This window comes from Drosophila mauritiana, unplaced genomic scaffold (genome assembly GCF_004382145.1).
Source record: "Drosophila mauritiana strain mau12 unplaced genomic scaffold, ASM438214v1 U_200, whole genome shotgun sequence".
Taxonomy (NCBI): domain Eukaryota; kingdom Metazoa; phylum Arthropoda; class Insecta; order Diptera; family Drosophilidae; genus Drosophila; species Drosophila mauritiana.
The window spans coordinates 13,713-23,810 of record NW_022881335.1 but is presented as its reverse complement, the minus strand read 5'-3'; the positions used below and the strand labels follow the sequence as shown (position 1 = coordinate 23,810).

At 39.2% G+C, this 10,098-nt stretch overlaps 2 non-coding genes across 2 annotated transcripts; both read right to left on the bottom strand.

Moving 5' to 3' along the window:
* Positions 1-6,308: 6,308 nt before the first annotated feature.
* On the bottom strand, positions 6,309-6,487 carry LOC117149355. The gene has a single exon (XR_004460233.1). It is a non-coding gene; the product is annotated as a 5.8S ribosomal RNA (ribosomal RNA).
* Positions 6,488-7,171: 684 nt separating this feature from the next.
* LOC117149357 lies at positions 7,172-9,164 on the bottom strand. Its single transcript, XR_004460234.1, has one exon. It is a non-coding gene; the product is annotated as a small subunit ribosomal RNA (ribosomal RNA).
* Between the last annotated feature and the right edge of the window lie 934 nt (positions 9,165-10,098).

Below are 10,098 nucleotides of genomic sequence, written 5' to 3'. Positions count from 1 at the left end.
CCTACCGTCGACGCCAGCAACCGTATGCTCGTTTGCTCACTGACAAAAGGTAGATGCTCTAGAGCTCCACCTATCGGTAGCGTCTGGTAGCACTAAAACTGTCCCTATACACAAACCCTAGCAGTGACTGCCACCAATAAGCTTTTTGACAGCTGCTCAAAAAGCTTACTCGAAAAACTTACTCGTAAGCTCGCCTCGCAGCACGTGCGGAGTGGAAAATTTCCAATAGTTTATTGTTAATAATTTCCAAACCGCTTGTTTTTAACACTCGACAATTTTCACTCGACTTCCGCGGAGCACTAAATCACCGATTTAATTACTTTCCAACAAGGAAAACTTAGTTATTCGCAATCTGTACACGAGCGCAACGAAAACACGTCCGTCGTTAATCCATTCATGCGCGTCACTAATTAGATGACGAGGCATTTGGCTATTTTTTTTTTTTTTTTTTTTGATCGCGGAGGTATGGAAATCTATCGAAAGATACTAGGTCTGTCAACACTTCAGTTTCCTAGCATGCACGATTCATTGCTGAACCGAAGTTCCGCAACGCCTACGTACTAAAACCATCCTCATAGCCATTTATATATTACCATTATTTGCGATGTTTATGCCTTTATTGATGTTATGCCAAGACAGCAAGCAAATGTTTTGAACCAAACGTTTTAGCTAAGTCCAATCTCGGGAAAACCCGCTCAGGTACATGAACTGTTTAAAACAACCGAGACTGCCTCTCATAACCTGGACGCTAATGATATGACTATCATATTTGCTGAGGAGACCCTTCGCTATCAATCTTTTAACGGATTGACCACTCCAGATCCCCCTCCAGTTCAGGGTGGCAGAATGGAATTCAATGTCACCTGCGGCTTCGAATCTGCGACGCAATTCAGTTCGTATGTCCGGTCTGTCGTATCTATTGATTTTGCGCTGGTGCGCATCATCCATAGAGTGTCCGTCTGTCACAATTTGTATGTCGATCACATCAATGTGATTTTGTCGTAGTGCCACCAGGTCCGGTTTATTAAGGCCGGATTCGCACTGCAGACTTGGTTCAACAATGACCGCGCAGCCTCTCTCCTCAAGTCCCCGCTTGATTCGATTTACTACGCAGTTGTGTCTAGCTACGCGCCTCCCATGCGATCGGTAACATTTTTGCATTATATGGTTTGTTGTTTCGGGAGCGTCACATCCTGCACGACACTGTCGTTCCAATTCGTGCCTTCCCCTTGTAGTACGAGACTTCGTGGGTAGGGCATTTATCCGCAGACGAATACCGTCTATATATTCCTTTCCTGTTAGTAAACGCGTGGGTTGATTAACCCACCCGTGTTGCGGTCCCCAATGGCCCGCTTCACGGAGTCCGCTGCCATCAACTGAGAGGTACAATTTGTTCGCCCAATATTTTTCTATTGCCGGACGCGATAACAATTCATGTTGTTCTGCAAATAATCTATCTCGGGCCCGTTGTTTTTCGGCTTCGAGGAAAGAGCTGGCTACCTCGTTTTGCGTGAGGTGAGGCCATTTAATATTACTCAAACGTCTTAGCCTTAACATTGGAGCTACCCATCTAAGTGATGGAATTCCGAGACCTCCACTTTTTGGGGGTGCGTGAATGAATGCTATCGGCACATCCAGCGGAAGATTTAGCCATCTTCGCACATAGTATCGTATTAGTTTGTCAGTTTTTCGTAGGACGCCTATCGCCACACTCCCAAGGGCTAACTTGTGATAGAGCTGTGGGATAAGGACAGTCCTTAGGGCGAACATCCTCTGTTGTGGTTTGAGGGGGGCCTTTGTCAATCTTTGTAGCTTTGGACCAATGTCCTCGGCCGGATTGCATCGAACCCTCCCAGTTGCAGTGAAGTTGATGCCTAAGTACTTCCACTCGTCCGTTCGCTTCAATGATGGAATCTCTCTTGAGCCTACGTAAAAGCTCTGTGCCTCTAGCACGGTACACTTCTGTTTCGGCTGGCCCTTAATGCCAACGGTAAAACATTTGTCGGCATTAAGTTTGAGGCCGACGAGAGATAGAAAATCCAACGTTCTGTCCAACAATACTTGAAGTCCCATTCGAGTTTCAGCAAATAGTACCAAATCATCTGCAAACGCGGCCGCGTTAGTAATGGCATTTCCGACTCTAGCACCAATTTCGCTGGGTAGGTTTCTAAGTAACCTGTCCATTACCAAGTTAAATAGAATAGGAGACAAAGGGTCACCCTGCTTCACTCCTCTAGCAGGGACGAATTCCTCTGAACTCCAACCGTCCCCATTGAGACTGGTACCGCCACCCTCGTACGTATTCTGTACGTAGTCAACGAAGCCCTTTGGCGCACCATAAGCACGTAAGGTGTCATATATAGATGCATGCGATAGAGAATCGAATGCCTTGCTTACATCTAAATTTGCGATGTAGCAAGATCTAAAGTGCTTATGGCTATGCCTCAAGACTAAGTCAACTATCGTCGCATTATCGGCACATCCGTCGGTAGGTAAGAAGCCCCGCTGGCGCGGGTCCCAATTGATTGATGAGTTCAACCGGGTTGCCAATATTGCATTTAGCTGTCTTACCAGGACTGAAGGCACCGATATTGGACGAAAGTCTTGCGGTCGCTTCGCCGTCACCGTCTTCGGGATGAAGACAGTTCTGGCCAGTCGGATAGAGTGTGGTAGATTGCCGCACCATAGAATTAGGTTCATTATTCGTAGCATAATACCTGACGGCACCTCCCTGGCTGTTTTTGGAGTTATCCCGTCAGGCCCCGGAGATGAAGATAATGAGATTCTTGATGCCCTAAGGTCATGCTCCGTAATAGCAGACCAACCCTCTCAAGCGAGTGATCCATTTGTATCACTTCTCCACTGCAAGAGCTTGGGCTAGGCTGAGTCATTACTTCTCTCCAGTAGGGAACCATTACTTCTTGGCTTGGCATTACCGACTCATCAGTTCCATTTAGCAAGGACTTAATGCATCTTCCTTTATGCTTATCCCAGTTGCGCTGGGTGACAGCATACTGTTGCCTTCTGCTTTCTCTCCTATTTCGAGTCTCCGAGGAGGTCTCGTCAGCGTGTGTCGTACACCCTGTGCCGGAAAAATTCCTAGGAGATATAGCGATAAGCATTGGAGATGGTTTCCTTTCCCTCGAGCTCTGCCTGTCAATGATGTTTTAGCTCTTGGCTTCCATTTGGAATGCATTCTACGGGCTATACCCACGCAGTGTCCGCAAATTTCCCTGTTCGACTGTTCGAAGGGAGTGATTGGAGTTGTTTCTGATGTTGTTACTTGGTGGTTTTGCTCACTTCTACTAGGCGGCGCCTTATGGTTAGATTAGAACTTCCGGACGCGAGCTGATTGCCTCTTATCTGCTCTATTTTCTCCTTATAATCGCCCTCTGTCTTAGCTTTTGATGGCTTCGACGCTGCGTTTGCAAAATACACCGCTAGTTGCTGTTTGATTGTTAATTGATAATCGTTATAATTGATAAGAACTAATTGGTTTAACCCAAATAGTATTCTTAAAAATTTTAGCAAGAAAGTTCCACAATTGGCTACGTAACTAAACTATCCGGGGAACAAGTAACTAACATAAATGCTAGAAACTCTATTTACCCAGAACGAGCACATAAACCATGTTATTGTTTCCCAATCAAGCCCGACTATCTCAATCTTCAGAGCCAATCCTTATCCCGAAGTTACGGATCTAATTTGCCGACTTCCCTTACCTACATTATTCTATCGACTAGAGACTCTTCACCTTGGAGACCAGCTGCGGATATTGGTACGGCCTGTTGAGAAGTTTGCGTGTCCCCACCATAAATTTTCAAGGTCCGAGGAGAAAATATCGACACAACAGTATATGTCATGCTCTTCTAGCCCATCTACCATATCTCTCTGCGAAAGACTTCCATGGTAGTACGGCTATAAAACAGAAAAGAAAACTCTTCCGATATCTCTCGACGGCTTCTTTATGGTCGTTCCTGTTGCCAGGATGAGCACGAGGCCCATATTTAATAACAAACGGATACTCAACAGGTTACGGAATTGGAACCGTATTCCCTTTCGTTCAAAATTATTCAAGTGTATTATATTCGCTTTGTTTATATAGTTAGGCATTTTTGTTTTACTTGAAAATTTTCGGCTTTCGCCTTGAACTTAGGACCGACTAACTCGTGATCAACCACTGTTCACACGAAACCCTTCTCCACTTCCAAGTCTCATTCGATTATTTGCTACTACCACCAAGATCTGTACCAATGGCAGCTCCATGCAGGCTTACGCCAAACACTTCTACGCATACCATTGTACCTTCCTACTCACTAAAGTTTCAAAATTTATATCACAAGTAATATAAATCATCTACTTTAGCGGTAATGTATAGGTATACAACTTAAGCGCCATCCATTTTAAGGGCTAGTTGCTTCGGCAGGTGAGTTGTTACACACTCCTTAGCGGATTTCGACTTCCATGATCACCGTCCTGCTGTTTTAAGCAACCAACGCCTTTCATGGTATCTGCATGAGTTGTTAATTTGGGCACCGTAACATTACGTTTGGTTCATCCCACAGCGCCAGTTCTGCTTACCAAAAGTGGCCCACTGGGCACATTATATCATAACCTTGAACTTCATATCAAGAAAGTTAAGGTTCTTACCATTTAAAGTTTGAGAATAGGTTAAGATCGTTTCGACCCTAAGGCCTCTAATCATTCGCTTTACCAGATAAGATTATTTTATATAATATTAAAATGCACCAGCTATCCTGAGGGAAACTTCGGAAGGAACCAGCTACTAGATGGTTCGATTGGTCTTTCGCCCCTATACTCAATTCTGACAATCGATTTGCACGTCAGAACTGTTTCGGTCTTCCATCAGGGTTTCCCCTGACTTCAACCTGATCAAGTATAGTTCACCATCTTTCGGGTCACAGCATATATGCTCAAGGTACGTTCCAGTTAGAGGCATAAATAATATAAATATACATTATACATAACTATATAGAACGCCCCGGGATTGTGTTAATTAGCTATAAATAGCTAAAAAACTAATCCCATTATTAGTCAAGTTAATTACGCTATTAGGTTTACATCCCAATAACTTGCACATATGTTAGACTCCTTGGTCCGTGTTTCAAGACGGGTCCCGAAGGTATCCTGAATCTTTCGCATTGTTAATCATACAAGAGCATATAATAAACACAAAAATCAATGATAATTATGCCATTATATAATTCCGAAAAATTAACGCTCTGTAATAATATAAATCTATCAGCACTTTATCAAATTAATAACATTTATTCTGTGTTAAAATGCAAGCAATTTAATTGGAATAAACTATAAGTTATATTTTATGATAAATTTGGGATATGCTAATAGATTACAATGTCCTTATATGGAAAAAATGCACATTATTCTTAATAATATTATTTAAATATTACAATTTTAATGATGAATTTTCCATAACGGATATTCAGGTTCATCGGGCTTAACCTCTAAGCAGTTTCACGTACTGTTTAACTCTCTATTCAGAGTTCTTTTCAACTTTCCCTCACGGTACTTGTTTACTATCGGTCTCATGGTTATATTTAGTTTTAGATGGAGTTTACCACCCACTTAGTGCTGCACTATCAAGCAACACGACTCTTTGGAAACATCATCTAGTAATCATTAACGTTATACGGGCCTGGCACCCTCTATGGGTAAATGGCCTCATTTAAGAAGGACTTAAATCATTAATTTCTCATACTAGAATATTGACGCTCCATACACTGCATCTCACATTTGCCATATAGACAAAGTGACTTAGTGCTGAACTGTTTTCTTTTCGCTCGCCGCTACTAAGAAAATCCTTGTTAGTTTCTTTTCCTCCCCTAATTAATATGCTTAAATTCAGGGGGTAGTCCATATGAGTTGAGGTTGTATATATAACTATTTTTTGCCATAAATTCTTTATATATAAATGATAAAACAATCAATTAAATTCGTTATAAATAGTTCCAATAGTTCTTGTAAGCAAAGTTATTTTTTATCCATTTAACGAACCAACGAAGAATAATAACAAAACCAAGATTTTTCTTTTTCCGAATCATTAATAAGAGACAATTCTAGATGAAAAATATTTCAATTTTTTATGCTAGACATTTCTCAGTATTATTTGATTGAAAAAGAAAATATTTCTCTTCGTTTTTCACATTCAAATGTGAGATAATGTTTTTCATTTCTTTTTTAATATTATGAATAAAATCATTATTTAATCCAATAATATACCATATGCTTATAAAAAATTTATAAACAACTTAATTAGCATAGTCTTACAACCCTCAACCATATGTAGTCCAAGCAGCACTATAAAATTAATTAAAGTACATAACAGCATGGACTGCGATATGCGTTCAAAATGTCGATGTTCATGTGTCCTGCAGTTCACACGATGACGCACAGTTTGCTGCGTTCTTCATCGACCCATGAGCCGAGTGATCCACCGCTTAGAGTTTTATAATTCATTTTTATATAATATCAATATTGTTTTTATTGAAAGAAATTAAAAATACACCATTTTACTGGCATATATCAATTCCTTCAATAAATTTATTTTTATACCTAAAAATAAATGTTGCGATATGTCTTAGTTTCATATAAGCATTATGTATCATAAAAATCTGGTTATGGTTTGCTATTTTGGGTGACACATACTGCAAAATTTATATAAAACATTAACCTGATGGATGACAGGTACAAACATTGTATATTTTAGGTTGTTGCATTAGCCAACGTATGCTCATAACATAGATGAACAATACATATTCGCAACGCGTGTATATTATGGTCCATATACACACACTTATTTTGAATACCACATTCAAAATTATTTTAATTTTAATTCGACTTCTACTTTCAAATTTTGTTCAGTTTCTTCGATTTCCATTTTCGAGAATTTGTTTTTATAGGAAACGCCATTGTTGTAGTAGGTACTGCCACAAATACGCACAACAACATTAATAATGTTAAAGTCTTTTTATGAGGTTGCCAAGCCCCACATATAAAATAAAAGCCATCTTCATTTTATTTTGACTTTAACTTTTGATTCCGTGGAATCATTTTGTAATATTTTTATTTTGGTAAATTGTATTTATTTGTATTATAACAAATGTTTATTAACGATAAGGATATTATACAATAATGATCCTTCCGCAGGTTCACCTACGGAAACCTTGTTACGACTTTTACTTCCTCTAAATAATCAAGTTCGGTCAACTTTTGCGAAACAACCGTAACACGCAAGGCGTCACAGTGATCACGTCCGGAGACCTCACTAAATAATTCAATCGGTAGTAGCGACGGGCGGTGTGTACAAAGGGCAGGGACGTAATCAATGCGAGTTAATGACTCACACTTACTGGGAATTCCAAGTTCATGTGAACAGTTTCAGTTCACAATCCCAAGCATGAAAGTGGTTCAGCGGTTTACCCGGACCTCTCGGTCTAGGAAATACACGTTGATACTTTCATTGTAGCGCGCGTGCAGCCCAGGACATCTAAGGGCATCACAGACCTGTTATTGCTCAATCTCATTATTGCTAGACGCAATTTGTCCATTTAAGAAGCTAGTGTCCTTATAATGGGACAAACCAACAGGTACGGCTCCACTTACATAAACACATTCAAACACAATAAACATTTTACTGCCACCATGAATGAAGGCTACATAAGCTTCAGCACCATAATCCTGAAGATATCTATTTAATATATTTGAGTCTCGTTCGTTATCGGAATTAACCAGACAAATCACTCCACGAACTAAGAACGGCCATGCACCACCACCCATAGATTCGAGAAAGAGCTATCAATCTGTCTTACACACTTATGTTCGGACCTGGTAAGTTTTCCCGTGTTGAGTCAAATTAAGCCGCAGGCTCCACTCCTGGTGGTGCCCTTCCGTCAATTCCTTTAAGTTTCAGCTTTGCAACCATACTTCCCCCGGAGCCCAAAAGCTTTGGTTTCCCGGGAAGCGACTGAGAGAGCCATAAAAGTAGCTACACCCAATTGCTAGCTGGCATCGTTTATGGTTAGAACTAGGGCGGTATCTGATCGCCTTCGAACCTCTAACTTTCGTTCTTGATTAATGAAAACATCTTTGGCAAATGCTTTCGCTTAAGTTAGTCTTACGACGGTCCAAGAATTTCACCTCTCGCGTCGTAATACTAATGCCCCCAAACTGCTTCTATTAATCATTACCTCTTGATCTGAAAACCAATGAAAGCAGAACAGAGGTCTTATTTCATTATCCCATGCACAGAATATTCAGGCATTTGAAGCCTGCTTTAAGCACTCTAATTTGTTCAAAGTAATAGTACCGGCCCACAATAACACTCGTTTAAGAGCACTAGTGCAGGTTTTTAAATAGGAGGAACATATGAAAAAATACAAGTATTTAATCACATATAAGAACTCCACCGGTAATACGCTTACATACATAAAGGTATAGTACTAACCACAATTGTAAGTTGTACTACCCGTATGAAGCACAAGTTCAACTACGAACGTTTTAACCGCAACAACTTTAATATACGCTATTGGAGCTGGAATTACCGCGGCTGCTGGCACCAGACTTGCCCTCCAATTGGTCCTTGTTAAAGGATTTAAAGTGTACTCATTCCAATTACAGGGCCTCGGATATGAGTCCTGTATTGTTATTTTTCGTCACTACCTCCCCGAGCTGGGAGTGGGTAATTTACGCGCCTGCTGCCTTCCTTAGATGTGGTAGCCGTTCTCAGGCTCCTCTCCGGAATCGAACCCTGATTCCCCGTTACCCGTTGCAACCATGGTAGTCCTAGATACTACCATCAAAAGTTGATAGGGCAGACATTTGAAAGATCTGTCGTCGGTACAAGACCATACGATCTGCATGTTATCTAGAGTTCAACCAATATAACGATCTTGCGATCGCTTGGTTTTAGCCTAATAAAAGCACATGTCCCATAAGGTTCATGTTTTAATTGCATGTATTAGCTCTAGAATTACCACAGTTATCCAAGTAACTGTTAACGATCTAAGGAACCATAACTGATATAATGAGCCTTTTGCGGTTTCACTTTTAATTCGTGTGTACTTAGACATGCATGGCTTAATCTTTGAGACAAGCATATAACTACTGGCAGGATCAACCAGAATAATGTTTTTCCTTCATATTCCATTCATATATTTTGAATCGAAATAAGCAATATAATAGATATATAGATATATAGATTTTTCACTTTATATAATTCCATGATTTTTATTATATTGAATAAAATTCAATATTTCGCCTTTGGGTAAAATTTTAAATATATAAGTAAAAAAATCCATTCGATTACGGCCATTTTTATATAGCATTCGTAATCCATATTTTCATTTTTAATTTATACTTGTTTTACCAATATAACAAGAATTTCATCTAATTATTGTAATATATATATTTCTATAATTTTATCTTTTTATACATACATATTTCATTATAAAATATCATTTTATTTCCAACATACATAATTATTGTATCCACACATGTACAATTTTTGTTTAACCAATATAAATATTAAGTTAAATCATTTGCATTTTGAAGATAAATTTAAAATTTATCTCTTTTCATATATATCTCTGGTAATATATAACATAAAACCAAGCGCATATGATAATATTTCCACATTTAATATATAATTTTATATTTCTTTCATAAGAATCCATATTTGTATTATACCGTAACGATATAATAATCCAACTATACGGCAGGTAATAAATTAATATTTGCCTGCCTCCAAAAATTAACGATAATATATGGAAACGATTTGTTATTCTATATATAATAGAAACTTGACTTTTGTTTCAACGATATTATCTATAAAGCGTATATTCCTATTATCCGCGGAGCCAAGTCCCGTGTTCTATAGAACTGAGAAACAAATTTGTACGGATAATAATATACTTTATTGTATGTAACCAATATAAACATAATCCGAAATAAATATTTCGAATAATGCGGGAGGTCGGCAACCACTGCCTACCTATAGTAGTTTTTGAACCCGCTGTCCTCAAAGCGGGTATTTTCAATTCCGTTTGCCACCCAACATAC